The sequence below is a fragment of the Tenrec ecaudatus genome, chromosome 12, assembly GCF_050624435.1.
Source record: "Tenrec ecaudatus isolate mTenEca1 chromosome 12, mTenEca1.hap1, whole genome shotgun sequence".
Lineage (NCBI taxonomy): Eukaryota > Metazoa > Chordata > Mammalia > Afrosoricida > Tenrecidae > Tenrec > Tenrec ecaudatus.
In genome coordinates this window covers 31582291-31602693 of record NC_134541.1, presented here as the reverse complement: position 1 = coordinate 31602693, position 20403 = coordinate 31582291, and the positions used below count along the sequence as shown (strand labels likewise).

Genomic DNA, 20403 nt, shown 5'->3' with positions numbered 1-20403 from the left:
ATGTGCGACAGCGAGGCCGTTCAGCCCTGAACTATGGTCACAGGGAGTGCACCAGGCGCCTAATCCATGTCCCACTGGCTGTTTGAAGCCCTATCCCATGTCCAGACATTTAAAAAACACACAAACCTTACATGCTTATTCAGACGAGGAAGAAGGGTTGGACAGCCTTGGCATTTTGTCAGCTGTGGTAACGACTCCTTTGTGTAAAGTTCTAGAACCTGGGAACTGGGAAGAGTGTTTCTAGGCAAGAAACTAGTGAGGGTCGTCTGGATGGGCCCTTTCTCATTTTCTTCATATGTCCTGCGATAGCGTCCCATTGGTTTCCAGATCTGCCTACTGACCAAAGCACAGCGATCAGTACTGCATCAATGTTTTCATGCAGCTGAAGCTTCTGAACTTCTGAGAAAATTAAATCCGCGAGGCAGCGCTGTGCTGAACATCTGTGCACGAGGGCCTGAGAAGGATACATCAGCACATTAAGTGCTGAAATATGATATGTAGCTCATGCTACTCATGGTAAGATGTACACACACACGCACACACACGCGCACACAAGAGCTTCACAAGAGCGCAATGCCAGATGCCTGAGGCAAACGGGTCTCCATGAAGCTGCTTATCAAGCTAGTGTTTGGCTGAAAGGTGACTTTTCGAAAACCAGTTTCTTCAAGCCTCGGGGTTCAAAAGCACACGTAGGACACGGAGACCTCAGAAACCTGGATTCCTGGAGTAATGGCACACTTTCTCAGATCTACTCATGATGCCAGCGTCTGCCGCCTGCCTGGGTTCTGTGGACCTCAGAACTTCAGAGTCCCCTGGTCCTCCTCTATGGCTCTCTTCGGAGTCACCGCACAGGGTTCGGTTGCAATTCCAGCCAGAATACTCGCACGGCTTTGGCTGGGTTCCTCTTGAAAGGCCTGCTCTGAGGTTGGCTTGTGCCTCTTCCCGCTCAGAATCCACATCAGAAAGGCAGCCTCGGATCTCTCATCTCCATTTGGCTGGAATTTAACTTCCGGGCACCGAGTGGGTATGGTGAGAAATGCTGGGGGCCTACCTGTCCTGTGTAGACCCTACTCCCACAGACGCGGGGCAGTTGGGAGAGGGAGCCCCATGTTCTGCCCACCTCCCCCCAGAGTGGAGCTTCTCCCACACTAAGGTGGAGACTGGGGCAAGAATCACCGTGTAGGCTCCATACACTCTGCCTATTGAGATGTGGAAGATTTTCTTGAATGCGTCTTCATTTTCTGCATGCCTTTAGGAGAACTTAAATGGTTGGGTTTGGGTTGGGAATTGGGTGGTTTTTTTCCTGTTAAACCCTCCATGACTTGTCCTCTCTCTCCTCTCTCCCTCTCCCCACCTCTGTCCTTGGCCTCCTCAGACGTCAGGGGTTCTCCACCTTCCTATTGCCACAGTTCTTTCATGCAGTTCGTCATAACAATATTGTCGTTGCTTCTTCATCACTGTCATTTTGCTACTGCTATGAATCGGGCGACCCTTGTGAAGGGTCATTTGACCCCCCAAAGGGGTCGCAACCCACAGGATGAGAACCACTATCATACACAGTCATCAGAGTCTGGTCTTTTGGTTTAAACACCACGCATATTCTTCTTTGTTCTTGCTTATCACGACAGTGCTATTAAATATTTATCTTTGTAAGATTGACTGAGTTTGCGAAGCATACTGTTCTCTGGTTTTATCTATGCCTTGTGCTTTTTTAAGCGCATTAGCATTGATTTTTTTGATTGACAAAGAACATTCCACCATATGAATGTACCAGAGCTGGTTTGTCCCTTCCTCTGGAGTTGGGGTTGGGGGTTGTGTCTCTGTTTTTGCTATTGTGGAAAATGCTGCAGTGAGCATAGGTGTGCATATGTCTGCCCCTGTTATGCTCTTACTTTCTTTGGGGTGCATACCAGTAGAGAGATCGCTGGACCGTAAGGTACTTAGGCTGGCATTTCTTGAAGGACGGGTCCTACTGATTTCCATAATGGTTGTACAGTTCTAGTCCCGCCAGTAATAGGAGAGCGTTCCTATCTCTCTATAGCCTCTCCAGCTTGTATTGTTCTCTGCTTTATAGAATTTTGTCACAAGTGTCAATGTGAGGTCCTCTTTGTTGCGCTGATTTGTATTTCTCGTATTGCTGGTGAACATGAATGTTTCTTCATATTGTTGTTAGCCGCCTGGAGGTCGTCTTTGGTAAATTCTCTATCCGTGCCCATTTTTTGTGTGGATTATTTGTATTTTTTCTGGAGATGGTGTACTTCTCTGTAGATTTGGGGGACTAGCCCTTTATCTGATGTATTATTACCGAATATATTTTTCCCAATCATGAGTTTTCTGTTGACTCTTTTGATGAAGTCTTTTATTTGGCCATAAAGGTCATAGTTTAGGAGATCCCAGTTCTTTGTTTTGTCTTTTATAGTATGGAGATTTTTCATTATGCTCAGTAGTGTGTTTATGCTGGGTATTAGGGTCCCTACGTGTGTTCCTATTTTTTCATCGATGGCCTTAATTTTGCGATTAATACGTGGGTCTTTGATCTGCCTTGAGTTTGTTTGTTGCATGGTGTGAGGTGTGGGCCTGTTACATTCCCAGCACCCTTTGTTGAAGAGGCTGTCTCTTGTCCATTCCATGCGCTTTAGTTTTTCAGTAAAAATTAGGTGCCTTGAGGCACTTGGTTGTATTTCTGGGTTTTCAACTCCAATCCACTGGTCTTCATATGTGTAATTGCTCCAGAACCAGGCTGTTTTGACTCCTGTGGGCATCTAGTAGGTTTTAAGGTCTGGGGTGAAAGGCCTCCTGCTTTGTTGTGTTTTTTTATAGTGTTTTATTTAAATGATTAGGTCTTCAAAACTATCTTTGACCTGTTATGGTTACTTTCCTGGGTCATGGGTGGGCCTATGAGCCAAACTGAGTGCCCGACTGCTGAAGAGCCCTCGTGGGATGGTAGTTACATGGTAGTCTGCTGACCTCAGGATCAGCAGTTTGAAACCACCGTAAGAGGAAGATGAGACCTTCTACTCCTGTAAAGAGTTTCAGTCTTGGAAACCCACAGGTCAGAGTGAATCAGAATCGACTCAACGGCAGGGAGTTTGGGACTTTGGTGTGGCCCTGCTCTCCAGAGCCAAGGCACGGGGCCACAGCCTCACCTGTAATGCCAGGAGAACCAAGCTGCGACAGGCCATATGCCCGACTCTGCTCAGCACACGCCATGTGAGCTAAGTCAACCGAGTCTTCAACTTAAAAAGAGCTTGCTGCCTGGTGGGTTTGAACCCCTGACTCTGTGATTAGCAGTTCAATGTACAGCCCACTACACCACCAGAGCGCCTTAACAGGAGTAGGAGGCTGAGCGTTAGGTACAAGTATTATTCCCACTGTAGTGGAGAGAGGACTAAGACACTGAGGGGTGAAGATCTCATAGTTCAGGCAATTCTTCTGAACTCCAAGCTCCAGCCCTGTGGCCTCGCCCCCCTCTCAGCCTCACAGGGCACAGAGTGGCCTGCGACAAGGGAGCAGCCACAATGACTGTGGGATGAAAGGAGGCTGGCAGGAAGCCAGCCTGGGAACAGGGATCGGAGAAGATGCTGACGGTTATCAGGAGGTGCCTGGGGAAGGAGGTCCATCTCCATCTAAAGGTGTTAAGGTGAGTGAGAGGTTACACCTTCGGTTTCTCATTCTGGAAAGATCCTGAATGTTGCTGACAGAGGCCCAGGGGAAAGAGGCTTATGATACCACCCTTACCAGGGTCTTGTGGGTACCTCGCGGGGTCAGCGTGAGGGCATGTCCAGAAGGGGGCCGGCCCCAGAGCCCCTTGATCTCACCGTGATGTGGGGATCCCTGGTGGCACCCTGGGCAAGTGCTTGGCTACTCATGGAGAGGGCAGAGGTTTGGACACAGCAGCTGCCCCGTGGGGGCAAGGCGAGGTCATCGGCCCTGCCAAGACGACGGTCTTGGGAGCCCTCTGGGGCAGTTCTCCTCTGGGAGTTCCCGAGACTGTAACTCTTTGCAGGAGTAGAAAGCCCATCGCTCTCCTGCAGCACTGGCCAGTGGTTTCGAACTGCTGACCTGGCAGTTAGCAGCCCAATGTATAATCACTGCACCACCAGGACTCCATGAGAGGCTGGTTATTATTCCTCCTAGTCTGGGCCCTCCCACTCCACTCATTGCATGTGTGACCTTCACTTGACATCTCAGTGCCTCGGTTTCCTCGTCTGTAACGTGCAAAGATAGTAACAGTCCTCACTCTGAAGCTTTGTTAGGATTTTATGAATCAGTACAAGCGAAGCGTTCAGAACAGCACCTGATGGGTAATCAGAGCTCAGAGGCTACGTAGCTGTGTTTACGATGTCCCTGATATAACCAGAAACGCAGCTGTGTTTGCTCCGAGGGAGAGACTGGAAGCTACTGTGGGTGCTTTGGTCTGACACGAGCTGAGCTGAGAGCAGGCAGTGGGGTGAGGGTGGCAACCCACTGTTCTGACCCCACACAGCTCTGAGAGTCAAACTTCAAAGCAGAGCTTGCAAGTGCACGGACACCCCCTCTTCCCCTGGTCAGTATATTTATTATTGCCAAGGGCTGTATTCAGGACACTTCCTTCTGGATGGCTTAAGGGATGTTTAGGTGTGTCCATTTCCGTTCATTTTTCACAGAAGAACCTAACACTCGTGGAAAACGTTCTCCTCATTATAGTTCACAATGACAAACAGTAGAACAAGTGACGAGGGGGCATCCCTAGGGGCCTTCAGCAGGTGGGAGGTTTCCTAACGGCCTTCAGTGAGTGGTCGGGGAGCCAGGACAAGAGCCTAACCTGAAGACTCTGGGCCCATGGCTCCTTTTCCTGCAGTCCCAGGTCTGTGGGGGCAATATTGACCATTCTCTCTAGGGTACTCCTCACATCGGCTCCTCCAGGTCTCCCCCCAAAACTTGACCTCAGAGCTCTGCCCTAACAGAGGATGTGTGATGGAGAGGGGGCCCGAGGGTTGGGATGCAGGTCTCCGGATTTGAATCCCAGCTCCATGGCTGAGTTCCATCTCGGTCCTTACAAATGGGAGGTAATGATGCCTGATGTGTACATAAGAGCTCAGGTAGCATAGTGGCTAAAGCGTTGGGTTGCTAACTGAAAGGTCAGCAGTTCAAAAGCATGAAGCGCTCCAAGGCAGAGAGATGAGGTTGTTTTGCTCCAGTAAAGAGTTACAATCTCAGAAAGTCCCAAGGATAGTTCTGTCTTGTTCTATAGAGTCACTATGAGTCAGAATCGACCAGATGGCAGGGAGTGAGTGTGTACACACCAGGAGGCTTCAAAAAGCTCACGAGAAATGGGATTAAAATTTCAGGAAGTTTTCATACGCACACAAAAAACAACTAAAACTTTGTTGAACACCCCTTGTATATTTTGTGCCAGGCACCCCAGTGTATGCATATTCCAAAGGAGCCCGGTAAGCGCTGGCTGTAATGGACTTTAGCCCCAGATGGTGGTGCTGCTGCCCAAGAAGCTGGGAAAGAACCAGCAAGGGGGCGGACCTGGTGAATCCGCTGGGGCCCTGGGGGCGGGGTGGGGAGGATGGGAAGTTCAAGTCTTACATCCTGAGCTTCATGTGGGTGCACAACCAGAACCAACTTTCCCGTTAGAATCCTCACCAAGGCTCCAGGGTGATGCCAGGGAGGCAAAGGGAGTCCGAGGACCAGGTCCCGGAGAAAGTTCACCGCAGAGTCGGGTTTTCATCTGGACCCGCCAAGCAGTTCACGGCCCATGCTCATGTACTTCCCACATGTCCTATAGGCACTCACCAGCCCTCTTTGGCTACTGTCTCGATAGGTGGATTTGAACCAACAACCTTCAGGTTGGCAGTTGGCTGGAAACTACTTGCCTCGTCTAAGCTCCTCTCAATGCGGCAGACACATCCTTTTGCATTTGTGACTCCCGGAGTCTGTTCTTAGAGCAAAGAAGCTATTTTTTAATATGTGTATTGGGAGAACTGGGGAGGGAGGAGGTCCTATCTGGGTTTCCGCCGCTAATAATTAACCAGAAGCGTACAGGAATACATGAGCTCTCGCACAGCAGTGACAAGTGACATTTCACGGCTGCATCTGTCTGGCTTTGCGATCCTTGCTCCTGAATTCCGAAGGCTAAGGATGCTACTTCCCCCTCCCCCTCCCCACCCCCATTCCCACCCTTTCAGGCTGCAGGCAAGGCCAGGGAAGGCGGCGATGCTCAGCGAGGTGGGGGGGAGTGTGGGGAGGGGAGAAGCTGACTGGGAAGGACGATATAATGGGGGTTGGGGTGCTCCTGACCCCTCTCCCCACAGAGCACTCACACCCTGTCCCTGGGGACAAGGCCTCTGTCCCTTCTATTCACTGGACCCAGCTGATGCCACCTACCCCACCAGAGCCCTCCCTCCTGCCCCTCATTGTCTGAGGGGCTCAGATGGAGGGGCAGCCCATTAACCCCTTCATGGCCTCACTGCTTCACTCTGCAGCTGTCACACGCAGGCCTCAGGCCTGGCCAGGGAGAGGGCCCCGATAGTTAATCACAATTAGTGAGCAGAGCGTCAGCTGTGAGGCTGGCCGCCTCCCTCGGCTGCCAGCCGGCCCAGGCCGACCCACATCCGCCCTGCAGCCGGTTCTGAGACCCACAGAAGCCAGGAGGACACTCCCTTCCCAGCTCGCTCCTGGGGACCTCTCCAGCCCCGCCCCCCCACCCCAACGTGTCCTCCAGGGTCAGAGAATGGCCTCCTGCAGTTTCCAACCCTTCCCCTCTCCAGTGGAAGCACCACCTTCTCTGGGAGATCCTCCAGGAAGCTCCTCGCTCCTACCACAGGCCCTGCTTAAGTGTTTTGTTTACCTTCTCCTTCCAAAGCACTTGACACTCCCTGGGGCTGTAGGCTGTGGTTTCCTTCCCTGCATGTTCCCTGAGAGCAAGGCCCAGGCAACACACACTTGGTGGCACAGGGACCGCAGCGCTCTGGGCCTCTGGCTCTAGAGATGAGGCTTGAGAGATGCATCTGGGCAAGGCGCCCTCACAGACTCCGCGCAGGCGGGCCCTTGACCTTCTGTCTTCTGTACTGAGTTTCCCCTGAATGGTTCCTTCAACAAATGGGCTCAGATAGCCTACCACTCACCTGACCTCACGGTCTGCTGTAATCAGACAAACCAGACTGTGGATCTGCCAGGGCGGCCAGAGACGGACACCCAGGCCTCCTACCCCCAAAGAACCTAGCTTGTCAGGGCCTCCGCCTCAGGGCAGAGCTGGGCCCTGGACAGGGAGACCTGATGGAGTTTCAGGACAGGAGAAGCCCCCCATCTGGGAGGGGACAGACATGGTGGTAACAGGTTCCTGCTAAAGGTGACTCCCATCCATGGCCAGCTCCAGTTCACATGGAGCCCCAAGCAAACACCTGTGGGGGGCACAGACGGGCAACTGGGGCTGGGCAGAGCAGAGCAGGCCAGGGAGTCCCAAGGGGCCTCGTAGGCGGGGCACTCGTGAGAACCCTGCCAAGAAGCTGAGCCTGGAATCTGGGAGGGGGTGGGGTGGGGTAGGGTGGGGGTGGGGGAAGGACAAGTGCAGGGAGGAGGCGCTGCCACTGGGTGGGGCCTTAGGAGGTGGGAGGTTCACAGTCTGAATGTTACCCAGAGGTTCTGAGCAGCCCTTGGAGAGTTTACAGGAGGGGGCTGTGCGTAGGGAGGTCAGATATGCCCCTCCCCGGATTTCTTGGTTTCTCTTTTCTCATTGGGCGGCACGTTGACCACTCAGCTGGCACAATCCTTGGCTTGGCCTGGCCTCTGCCATCCGGTGGGTTCCGCATCATGGTGGCCCTGGCGCTATAGAGCAGAAATGCTTTGTGGGGTCGTCTCCACGGCAACCAGCCCAGGAGTCCCTCTTCAGGCCTTTCTTTTGTAGTGCTTTGCTGCCTGGTGAGCTCCAACGGCCCGGCTCTTCAGGGTGCTTCTTCCATCTTCCAAAGTACCTCTTGGGTGGTTTGCATCCCCTGTGGGGGTTGGGGGCGGGACTTCACAGGTATCATCCAAAGTCAAACTCACTGCCAGCCCTTTGGTTCCAACTCTTGGAGACCCCATCGACAGAGTAGAACTGCCCCTGTGGGTTTCTGAGACTGTAACTCTTGACTGAGATAAAAAGCCTCATCTTTCTCCCTCGGAGCAGCTGTTGATTTCGAACAGCTGACCTTGACGGGAGCAGCCCAGTGCATCACCGCTACCCCACCAGAGTGTGGCAAAACATCTCCATCTCCTTCACTGTCTAGTCTCTAGGTGCCCTGCCCCAGGCAACCCCCAGACCAGTCTCTTCCCAGCGGAGTCCTTGCAGACACATGCAAACTGCTTTCTTTTTCAAACATGAATGCAAGCATCGTGGATACACTGTCCTGCCCCTGTGGAACCCACACTGCAGCCAAGACACAGAACATTTCTGGCACCCCACAGAACTCCCCACTGCTCCTTCCTAATCTACCCCCTTCGCACCCAGAGGTGACTTTTGTAACTTGTTAAAGTAGCCCCATAGAGCTTAGTTTGTAGGAAGGTCACTTTGGGGTGCAGACTGAAGGCTGAGGTTCAGAGGCAATGGCCAAGGCTGGTGGAAGAGAGGAGGGACCTGGGGGAGATCAGGCCTGAACAGCCAGCCATGTGGGAGAAATTTAGGGGGGGGCGGCGCCGAGCAATCATCTCCTAGCAATCCGTTTCTTACAGAGGAGAAATTTTCTTGTCTGGAATCTGTATGAAGCAGATAGTAAGGTAGTTCTACTGGTCCTCATCACCACACGCTGAGCAGATTTATCCCTTCTAGAACCACCCCAAATGAATGGCTCCCGACAGCTCATCACTGTTGATCTCTGGATTCTCTGTGGGTTTGGAGATCCATCCATGGCCCACTTCAGTGAAGTATTCCCGGGGCATGGAGGGGCAGGGGGGCTAGATGGTACAAATGGGTACAATGCCCAGTGGCCAAAGGTTGAGGGTTGGAAAACCAGGGTGATCATGACTTATAACGCAGCAGTTCTCAACCTGTGGGTCGTGACCCCTTTGGGGGTTGAACAACCCTTTCGCAGGGGTCACCCAATTCATAACAGTAGCAAAATGACAGTGATGACGTAGCAGCGAAAATCATTTTATGGTTGGGGGTCACTACAACACAAGAAACTATATAAAGGGTCGTGGCATCAGGAAGGTTGAGTACCACTGTTATAAAGTGAAGCCCCTAACCTAGGAAGGACCCAGCAGTCTCACCTCTAGGTTTGCGCCTCAGCGAAAGGAAAGGACGTGTCCCCACACGGATCCGCACGCCAAGGTTCCTAACAGGTTTATTTGCCACCGCCAACAATCTCCACCACTGGCAAATGGATCCGGAGCCTCCGGGACGCAGGGGTCCACCCAAGAGGCACCTTAGGGGAAAGGTCAGGTGATTGATTTCCCAAACCATCAGCCCCTGAAAGTCCTGTGGGCACATTTCTTTTCGGTCACACACAGGGTGATGCGATGGCATGGATGCCAGGGCACAGGTGCACCTGTCCATCCGCTTTCCAAAACCCATGTCCATCCAGCCGCTCCTGACTCACATCAACCCATAGGACTGAGTAGAACTGCCCCACGGTGTTTCGAACAGCACACCCTTCTTCCAGGGAGCAGTGAGTGGGCTTGAACTACTGACCTTTCACTTCACCGTCTAGCACAGTGATCCTCAACCTTCCCAATGCCACCACCCTTTCAGACAGTTCCTCATGTGGTGGTGACCTCCAATCATAACATTATTGTCGTTGCTGCTTCACCACTGTCATTTTGTTACTGTTGTGAATCATCATGTAAATATCTGATAGGCAGGATGTATTTTCCTCATTACAAATTGAACATAATTAAAGCACAGTGATGAATCACAAAAACAATGTATAATTATATATTGTGAAATATTTCTTTCTAATGACAAATAAATGAAATTTTGTCTTGAAGCGTGATGTAGCTTAGGTAACAGTCTTCACACCGGGTATTCGTATATAGCATATCTGCATGTGGGCAGATCCTCCTGGAGACAGATAGAGGAGTGGCGTCTCGGTTCCTAAGACCATAGGACATGTGTTTTCCAATGGCTTAAGGCGATCCCTGTGAAAGGGTCGTTCTACCCCCCAAAGGGGTTGACACCCACAGGTTGAGAACCGCTGGTTTAACACTTCACCACTGCGCCACCAGGGCTCCGGATCCATTTACCAAATGTTAGATATTGTTGGCTATTACAAGCCAAGCTGTTACGAACATTGGTGCACAAATCCTTGTGGGGACACATTGTTTTATTTCGTTGAGGTGCGAGCCTAGAGGTGAAATTGCTGGGTCATAGAGTGGATGCTTCCCTTTACAAGAAATGGCCAAGCTGCTTTCCGAAGCGGAGTGTCTTGAATACCATTTCCTATCAGAGCACCCTGAGCCTCCTGTCAGTGCTATGGCTGCCATGGAGCTGATTCTGACTCATGGAGACCCTTTAGAACAGGGTAGAACTGCCCCCGTAACCCTTTATGCAAGTTTTTAAAAATCATTTTATTGGGGCTCATACAACTCTTATCACAATCCATGCATACATCAATTGTGTAAAGCATACTTATATATTTGTTGCCCTCATCATTCTCAAAGTTCGTTTTCTGCTTGGATTCCTGGAATCCGCTCATTTTCCTTTTTTCCCTCCCCCTCCCTCCCTGCTCTCCACTCCCTCATGAACCCCTAATAATTTATAAATTATTATTTTATCTTATCTTTCACTGCCGGGCATCTCCCTTCACTCACCTTTCTGCTGCCCATCCCCCAGAGAGGAGGTTATATGTAGATCCTTGTGATCAGTTCCCCCTTTCTACCCCCCCTTCCATCCTGGTATCACCACTCTCACCGCTGGTCCTGAGGGGTTCATCTGTCCTAGATTCCCTGTGTTTCCAGTTCCCATCTGTACCACTGTGCAGCCTCTGGTCTAACCAGGTTTGGAAGGTAGAATTGGGATCATGATAGTTAGGGGGAGGAAGCATTTAAGAATTAGAGGAAGGTTGTGAGTTTCACTGTTGCTACACTGAACCCTGAGTGACTCATTTCCTCCCCACTACCCCTCTGCAAGGGATGTCCAGTTGTCAACAGATGGGCATTGGGTCCCCATCATGACTACCCTCATTCCCGATGATATGATTCCCCCTCACCCCCCGTCTTTGGTGCTTGAAACCTGGTCCCCTCAGCCCTTCATGATCACACATGTTGGTGTACTGCTTCCATGTGGGCTTTGTTGCTTCTGGGCTAGACGGCCACTTGCTTACTTTCAAGTCTTTAAGCCCCCAGATGCTATATCTCTCGATAGCTGGGCACCATCAGCCTTCTTCATCACACTTACTTATGCACACATTCGTCTTCAGCATTTATGTGGGGAAGGAGATCACACAATGATAGTTTTTGTTCTTTGGAAGTTGAAAGCCTCATCTTTCTCCCAAGGAGTGGCTGGAGTTTCAAACTGCATACCTTGTGGTTAACAGCCCAGTGTGTACACTGTGCCCCCAGGGCTCCTGCTCCACTGCCTGGCTGTTCCATTATTCACTTCACCAGCCCCATAGTAAAGGGCATGTCTGGTGCAGCGGATGCAGAAGGTAGCAATGGGCAATCTTGTAAGCACTCAAGCACACCTCTAGGACACGTGCTAGAGGCAGAACTCCTGCATGTCCGTGACTGACGGTTGTCCCCCTATAACCAAGTTCCACTTCTTTCTTTAAAATTGCACCCCTACTTTTCCTCTGGGCACAGAACATATTTCCTGGTCTCTCTTGTAGCTCAATGTGGCCACGTGACCAAGTTCCTGCCAATGAAATATAAGCAAATAGCTCAGACAGGACGTCCAAGCAGTCTTTAAAGGAACCTACTCCTCTCTTGGTTCCTTCCTCCTCCCTGGGGGCAGAAAGGATCTCCATCTTGGGATGCGGATGTGATGGCTGGTACTTAAGCAGCAATATTGGGCCAGGAAGTAGAAGCCATCCACTGAGAGCAATGGGGTAGTAAGGTAGAAGGAGCTAGATCTCTCAACAGTGAAGCACCATGTCAGACCTTGCCTGCCTGCCTGCCTGCCTGCAGACTTTGATGGCATGAGAGATAAATGCCTCCACTTCGTTCCAGCCACAATTATTGTGGGTTTTCTATCATGGACAGCCACCAGCTGATAGACACACCTTGTGCTTTTGTCACTTTTAAAAGTAGCCCCATAGAGCTTAGTTTGTAGGAAAGTCACTTTGGGGTGCAGATTGAAGGCTGAGGTTCAGAGGCAATGGCCAAGGCTGGTGGAGGAGAGGAGGGGCCTGGGGGAGATGAGGCCTGAACCGCCAGCCATGTGAGAGCAATTTAGGCAGGGATGATCATCTCCTAGCAACCCCGTATGTTACAGAGGAGAACTTTTCTTGTATGGAATCAGCCAGGTAGTTCTCCTGTGGTCCCCTCCGCGGGTCCTGAACCACCAAGCTGTAGGTCAGCAGCCCTGAGCAAATGGTTTGCTCTACCAAGGGGTGGAGACCACAAGCTTCTTTCCAGCATAAAGGGGAGAATGGATGGCATGCAGGGAATGGTCTGACTGGTACAAAGCCCCCATGCTCAGGTGGCCCCGTGTCCCCTGACCCTGTCATCCACTTGTCCACCTCACTGCTGGCCCATTCCCTGCCCTGCCACAAGGTGCCCGTCCCAGAGTGCACCGCACTTGCTATTCATGCCAAGAACCCGCTCTTCCCGCCACTCCACCAGGCTAATTCCCGCGGGTCTTTCATGTCCTAGCTAAACAGAGCACCGGATCTAGGAAGTGCTCCCCGCAAGGCGGGAAGCCAGGACCCTGAGCCCTTATTGCGGTCCCGATGCTCCTTGTATTTGCCAGGCTGCGCTACAGCACCAAGCTTTTGTTGGCAAGGGTGGGGGGACCCAGACGTGTTGCCCTTGTCAATTCTGTGCGGAGAACCACTTCCTAGCCTTCAAGGCGGCGCCCTTTTGAAAGCAAGTCACCAGGCTAGTGCTCTGAGTGGCGGGACCAGGGACCCCTCAGTCCCAGACTGTTGTCCTTAGGGGTCCCAGGTTGGTTGTGACTCCCAGTGACCTGAAGTACAATAGACAGAAACCTTTCGGGGCCCTGCGCCATCCCCACCCTTGTTCTTACCTATGGGCCCCTGGTGGCAGCCGCTGTGTCGCTCTGTCTCGTTCGGGGTCTCCCTCTCTTTCGCTGCCCAGCCATGATGTCCATCTCCAGGGACTGGTCTCTCCTGACAACATTCCCAAAGTGCGTCCGACAAAGTCTCACCGCGCGCTTCTCAGGAGCACTCTGGTTGTCTTCCTTCCAAGCCAGAATTGTTTGTCAAATGTAGCCCACGTGCCAGCGAACGCGGGCTCGACAGAATGAATGAATGAGTGAATGAATGAATGAGGTAACCACCAGGGGGCAATGGCGCTTTGCCGCAGAGCCCGAGCGCAGGAGGCGACAGCAGAATTGTCGCTTTCCCACCGCCCCTCCCCGCGGTCCCCAGCCCCCCCCCTTAAGCCCCACCAGGGACTCTCCCCGCACCACCCTGCCTCGCTCCCCCTTCGGATAATTAACTCGAACCAATAAAACGCTGATTGCAGCGCCTTTGTACCCGCCGCCTCGGCATTGTCATGGAAAATGGGGTCCCCTCCCCACCCGGGCTGCCCGCCCCTCCCAGGCCCCCGCAGCTGGCCCACAGTCGGCCTGAGCCACCTGGACGGGACCAGGGGACCCCCGAGCCTAGCCGTCCGGCGCCCGGTCCATCTGCTCCCCGCCCCCGCCCCCGCCGTCAGCTGCGGATTCAGCCCTGCCAGGGAGGGCAGCGAGTGCTTCTACCCAGACCTCGGAAGCCCCCACCCCTTCCCCACCCAGCCCCACTGGACCTCAGCATCCCGGAACCGGGGATCCCGGAACCGAGGTCCCGGAGGGGACCGCGCGCCTGGGGTCTGTCCCCCGAGAGTGCAGGGGTGGAAGTGTGCTCCTGGTCATAGCACTGACGACCCCCCCACCCCCCACAAGGGTCCAGAAGTGCAGAGCGATGGCACGCCCCTCCCCTCTCCCCCAGCCGCTCCCCATCCCCAAGGACGACCTTCCAGAAATAGTCTTTGCGTATAAACAAGAGAACACCCTTTCTTAAGACATGGGAGTAACCAGCCAAGTCGGACTTGATCCATGTAAACAAAGAAAACACTTCCCATGACTGACAGTTTGGGGATATTTCTCCAGAGTTTTGCACACACACATTTTAACCTACATGAAATCATATACTAGCTATTCGTCTATGGCTGCTGTGTTCTACTTGACAAGTAACGTGTGTGTGTGGGGGGGGTACCTTTCCATGGCAGGTGGGGTACAAAACAATTCCATAAGCCCCTCAGTTTTCTGGTATTTGTGGGCTCTGTCTCCACCCTCCCTCAGTCTGAGTGGGATTTGCTCCCTGGCCTCTGGGTAACCTGAGTTTATTTGTGAGCAAAGACTGTGCGCCCCTATGTCCCAGTGGGAGTAGGGGTGGGGCGGAGGTCTGTGTGTTCAGGGGCTGAGGCTGGAAGAAGTAGAATATATAATAACAGAAATTGTAAAGAAAAAGTGCTTAACATCTGGAAACAATCAAAAGAGCAGCCTTTTCAGTACAGTAAACCAAAAGAGCTCCCTGCCATTAAGCTGATTCCGACTCAGAGCGACTCCTTATCGGGTTTCTGAGACTGTTTCTTTATGGGAGTGGACTGCCTTGCCTTTCTCCCCTGGGGTGTCTGACGGTTTTGAGCCTCTGACCTCAAAGCTAGCAGCCCAGCTCCTAACCCACAGTATGCTGTCAAGGGAGCCTGCCCAGGTCACTCAATTCGCTAGGGCAGCGGTTCTCAACCTGTGGGTTAAGACCCGTTTGGGGGTCGAACGACCCTTTCACAGGGGCACCTGATTCATAACAGCAGCAAAATGACAGTGATGAAGTAGCAACAACAATAATGTTATGGTTGGGAGGGGTCACCACACATGAGGAACTATATGAAAGAGTCATGGCATTAGGAAGGTTGAGAACCACTGCTCTAGGGGATGTGCCTTCATCTGGTTGTGACTCATCATTCATCAAAGTCCTGATTCCCAGATCCATGAAGCCGCCTGGTAACTTGAAGAAAATGAACAAGTTGCAAGTGATTCCTGCCCTCGGGTAAAAAATAATGGTTTGTGACTTGTTGGACAGTGTCTGAGTTCGCTCATGCTGCTATACCAGAAATACCAGAGGAGGATGGTTCGATAGCAGAAATCCGTTTTCTCACAGGAGTGTCCACTGGGGAGCGCTCTCTGAGTGGGATCTGTGGGAAGTGCTGGGTCTCTTCAGTTTTCGCTGCTGGACCCTTGTAGCTATCTCCATGGCACTTAGCTATCTTAATGCAGTCTTTCCTCTGCTGGCCTTGTTAGTAGCTAGCCCAGGGACAGCGGGGTTGTCCCTCCCATGCCTGCAAAGGTCCAAATGAGGAGGTTGGAAATAAATCAGGCAGGCTTTGGATACCTATGGGAAGACCCCAAACTGAGCATGCACCGACTAGGACCTCTTAGCACAGGTGAAAGCTGAAACCTATCCTCCACCTTCCGTATATTCCCAGGTGGCTCAAACCCAGCCAGTGAGGGCCAACAACACAAGCCACGCCTTTCCAGCCAGGGGTGTTGAAAGCCAGCTGCAGGAAAGCCAAATTCTCTCTTTTATCCTCTTCCTGGTCAGAGGGAGGTGAAGGGTGAGGGTCTCACTCCCCTGCATGGGCACACATGTCCCCACTCTGGGCCTACTGGGGGCCCACAGTCTCTTGGTTCCCATTAGTAGCCTCTAGGGTTCTTGGGCTTCTGGCACACACGCCCCTGTTCCCCACATGTGGGTGCTCTTTTCCACGTGGTTGTTCCTGCCCAGCTGTGAACCCCAGAGTCTCGGCTTCCACACAGCTTAACATGCTTTCCTGAAATAGCGCATACCCTTTTGAGACTGTAAAACCTGAAACTTGTCCCGTCCTTCATAAAGACTCGCTTGGATTACATAACCTGATTCAAAGTGTGAATTCTTTCAGCGTGGGAAGCAAAGAGCCCAGGTACAACCCACTCCAGAAACCAGGCAGTTTCATCTCTTTTATATCTCAGAAAGAAATTGATTCAAGATACATCCTACACTAATCCTGCCTCATTAACATAACAAAGCCACCCATTCCCAGATGGAGTTCTAGCCCCAGGTCTTGAAGTTAGGATTAACAGTCTACTTCTTTTTGAGGGACACAGTTCAATCCATAGCAACCTACCCTTTAGGCCCCCAGATGCATGTTCTCACATGCAAACACACTTACTCCATCACACCATAACCCCAAAGTCTTAAGTCAACTCCAAATCAATTTCATCTACGGAACCGGTTTTGTACCTATCGTTGCCATATGATTCTGTGTAGGACCAACTAAGCCCGAGTAGGGTGGGATAGTAGTATGAGTTGGGCTGCTAACCTCAAGGTCAGCGGTTCGAAATCACCAACCACTCCCATAAAGAGTTAGAGTCTCAGAAACCCACAGGGGTGGCTATGAGTGGGCCTGGATTCGATGGCAGTGAGCTAGGGGGCTTGGGTTCTGGGTTGCTGGCCCCCTTATTGGGGTGTGCTCCAGCAGGTATGCATGCTTGTGAGTTTGGGTTTTCCAGCCACTTCCCAGCTGTGCAGACCTCAAAACTCAAAACCAAACCCACTGCCATCAAGTCAATTCTGACTCACAGCGACCCTGTAGGACAGGGTAGAACTGCCCCACAGGGTAACCACTACACCACCAGGGCTCAAGAAAGGTGTTTATTAAGCACCTACTGTGTACCCGACTCACATTCCTGTCTTTACTCAACCCAGATTGCTCCAGTGCCCTGTGAGGTGGGTTTGGATTTGACCGCCATTTCAGTTACAGGTGTGCCCCTTGCACACACCCCTTCCCTCTCTGAACCTCAGTTTCTCCAACTAAGTTACAGGTAACAACCATCTCCCATGGTCATGTGTCTGCTACCTGCCTGTCGGTTGACCCTGCCGTTGTGACTTGGGTGTTCTTGCTGTGATGCTGGAAGCTACGCATATTCCAAATCCCAGCAGGGTCACCCACATGGGCAGGTTTCAGAGGCACTTCCAAACCCCGACAGACTAGCTGGTAGAACCAAGCATCACTTGGTGACTTCAAATAACAGGAAGCTTTCATCTCACACTTCTGGAAGCTAGGTGTCTGAAGCCTAGCAGTCTGCGTTCAAACATCAGCCAATGAGAAACCCGAAGGATTGCAAAGTGAATATGGAGCTGGGGGATGAGCCCCAGGCTGTAAGGCGTTCAGAGCACAGTGCCCACAGCACTGGCTCTGAGCATGCCCAGGACTGAGAAGAAGACAGCACTGGGCAGTATTATGTGATATACTGAGCCCACGGGACCGCCACCCAACACCATCAAGGGCTGTGTGAACATGTAGTGGGTGCTGTATGAAAAAGCGGCTATCTTGCTACTGGTCCAGCCGTGGGGTGCTCCTGGAGGCAGAGTAATGACTCGACAAGCCTCGATCTGGGATTTACACCTGAGAGAAGAGGCACTCCTCCCTCTTGCACATCACCACAGCCCCTGAGCGCTGCTGCTCTGAGCTCCAGGCTCAGGTAGGCAGAGTGACTAGAAGCTTCTTCGTGTGTCCAAGAGTTTCTTTCCCAAAATGGACCCCGCATGGATTTGGAGTCAAAGGTAGCTCCTCTCAGTCTTGGGCTTGGAGAGCTCATTGTCAGAAATGCCACACATTCAGTGACCGAAAAGGAAACTTTTTCACTCCCTGTCCTGACGGCTAGAAGTCTGAACTTGGGGGGGGGGGGGGGCTGTGAATATGTCTAAGCAATGTGGCACTGCCTCAAACAACTGGGAACAGAAATTGCACACGATCCAGCAATCCGTTCGCAGGGTGCATGCCCTCTAGAAGTCGTCGGCACAGCACTAGCAGATAGATGCAGCCCACGCTCCTCTCAACAGTGTTCACAGTAATGAGACGAAGGGAACAACCCAAATGCCCAAGAGCAGAAGAGTGGATGCAGACACACACAATGGACTACTACGCAGCCCTAAAAACAACGATTTGAAGCCACGGAGTACCTCATAATGCTGAGTGAAATTAGTCAATCATGAAAGAACAAATACAACATGTGAACCACTGTTAAAGGGGGGGGGGGAACAAGACATGGACTTTCCGTCCAAAGGAGCAGACTGGAAGTTACCGAGAGAAGGGGGACAGGAGAGGGAAGATGAACAATAGACTAGGGGGGTGACAGGTATGAACATGGGTGAAGGAGTCTTATCATCCACAAGAAAGGAGGGAGGGTGGAGTAAGCTGGGGCAGGGGCAGGGTTGACAAGTAATTTGAACTGTTAAACCCAAATTTGATGGCCAGAAATGTAACCATCACCCCCTCTAATTCACAATTTTAAAATATTTTTAAAGAAAATAAGTGTAAACCCAAGGTCTCAACTGAGGAGCTCACTCTGGAAGCCCTGAGCAGAGCCCAGCCCATGACTGTCAGCTGCGGGTGGTTGCTAGCGATGCCTGCCATTTCTTGGCTTGTAGGCGCACCTTCCCATTCTCTGTCACCATCTTCACATGCGCCCTGGGTAGTCTCTGTCTGCGTCTCCCCGTTGCCTTCTTATGAGGACATCACAGTACTGGGGGTCCAATGGAATCCAGGAAGACATCATCTTAACCTGGCTCCTTATCTCTGCAAAGACTGCTTCCGAGTCGTTTACATTTTGCAGTTCTAGGTAGACATGGATTTTGAGAGGACACCATCCAACCCAGACAGCTAGTATCTCCTTGATGATCCTGAAAGAAGCCCTCTCTCCCTACATTTTTATAAGGGACAAACATCACAAGACCCTCTGAAGGGTACCATTTCTCCTCTGTCTGATCGAGCAAGGAATTTGGCATCACATTTCCTTTGATTAGACAAATACATTTTAAAAAAATTTAAAAACCCTCATTGTCATCAAGTCAACATTGACTCCTAGTGACCCTGCAGGACAGGGTAGAACTGCCCCTGTGGGTTTCCCAGACTCACTTTTTACATGAGTAGAAAGCCCTGTCTTTCTCCCAAGGAGCAGCTGATGGTTTCGAACTGCTGACCTTGTGGTTAGCAGCCCCACATGTAACCACTGCTCCACCAGGACAAATAAAGTGAGGGACTATTTCTCACTCGAGGGGGCTGAGGAGTACTGGCGAGGCCCCACTGCCTATGTCTCTCTCCCAAAGGTGTGTCCTTGAGGGCTGGGCTCTGAGTTGCCAATGGGCCAACCTCCCGGCTCGAGTCTGCACACGCTCCCTCTGCCCGTGAACACAGGGAGGGCAGGTGCTGATGGGAACCTTCCAGGACAAGGAAAATCGATGCTGAGAAAAGTCACAGTCAAACCTTCTGTGTCCTGATCAGAAACACGTAATCTCACGTGAGTCGACTTGTTTGCTCGATGCAATTGATTATACATTTGATATCTTTATTTTAAAGTGTTTTTTTTTTTTCAAGAAAAGGGTGCACAGATGGGCGCAGAGACCTGCCAGGCCTGGCTCCCAGGACAAAAGGTAGAGGCCAGGACCCAGGCCCTCTGGGAACAAGAATCACAAAAGCACTAAGATTCAGGCTTGGCAGCATCAATGGGGGTGCGGTACCATGCAGTTCGCTTCCTCCCCCTCAGGGTTGGTGGGCAAGCAGTGACCCCTCTAGGAGTCGCATGCACTGGACGTGTGACCTTGGCCGTGTGGCTTACCAACTCCGGTCCTCAGGCTCTCACTTAGAACTGTGGGAAGCCTTTAGCACACCGTGCCTCCCATTGCTGCGCCACAAACCTGGCTTCCACTGGCCTTGGGAGACACGGCTGAGACAGGGGAGATGCAGTGTTGGATTCCTGGGTTCAAGTCCTGATGTTTTCCCACTCACCACCTGTGTCATCATGAGCCAGTCAGTCCTCTCTGAGCCTCAGTTTCCTCTGCAGAAAAACAGGGTGCTTGCCTTTTCTGCCTCCCACCCAAGGGTGGCTTTTCACCCACTCATCCTACGGTTTCTTATACTTTCCTTTAACTCCTCTTGCTCGTCTCTAACACGGAGTGACCGGGGTCCCTTTCACACGGGCTGCTCTGCAGATAAAAGGAACTGGTGCTTAGAACCCCGTCAGGGTGCAGCCAGCTAGAGATGACCGTTCATGCCACTCAGAACTCAGGACGGGTGTGTGGCAGGCCCCGCACTGGGCACCCAGGATGCCCGTGAGACTGCCATCTAGCTGGGGGCTTGGGATACCCCTCACAAAGGGTGACGTAGGTGGATGACAACAGAACCCCAAGTATCCTGCCTTCTGGGGCCTCACCCTCTCAGGCTGTGGGTTTCAGTTGTGCC

At 51.9% G+C, this 20403-nt stretch overlaps 1 protein-coding gene across 3 annotated transcripts in view; it reads right to left on the bottom strand.

Annotated features, from left to right (window-relative positions):
* The window catches only part of FAM110A (family with sequence similarity 110 member A), a 201848-nt gene that overhangs the window by 68482 nt on the left and 112963 nt on the right, over window positions 1–20403 (bottom strand). The window contains exon 3 of one of the 3 annotated variants that reach the window (XR_012787244.1): window positions 13174–13321. The exons of the other annotated variants lie outside the window; for them this stretch is intronic. The gene's annotated coding sequence lies outside the window, so the exon portion shown is untranslated. Of the gene's footprint in view, window positions 1–13173; window positions 13322–20403 lie in introns of those variants that run through there. 3 annotated transcript variants of the gene reach the window in all.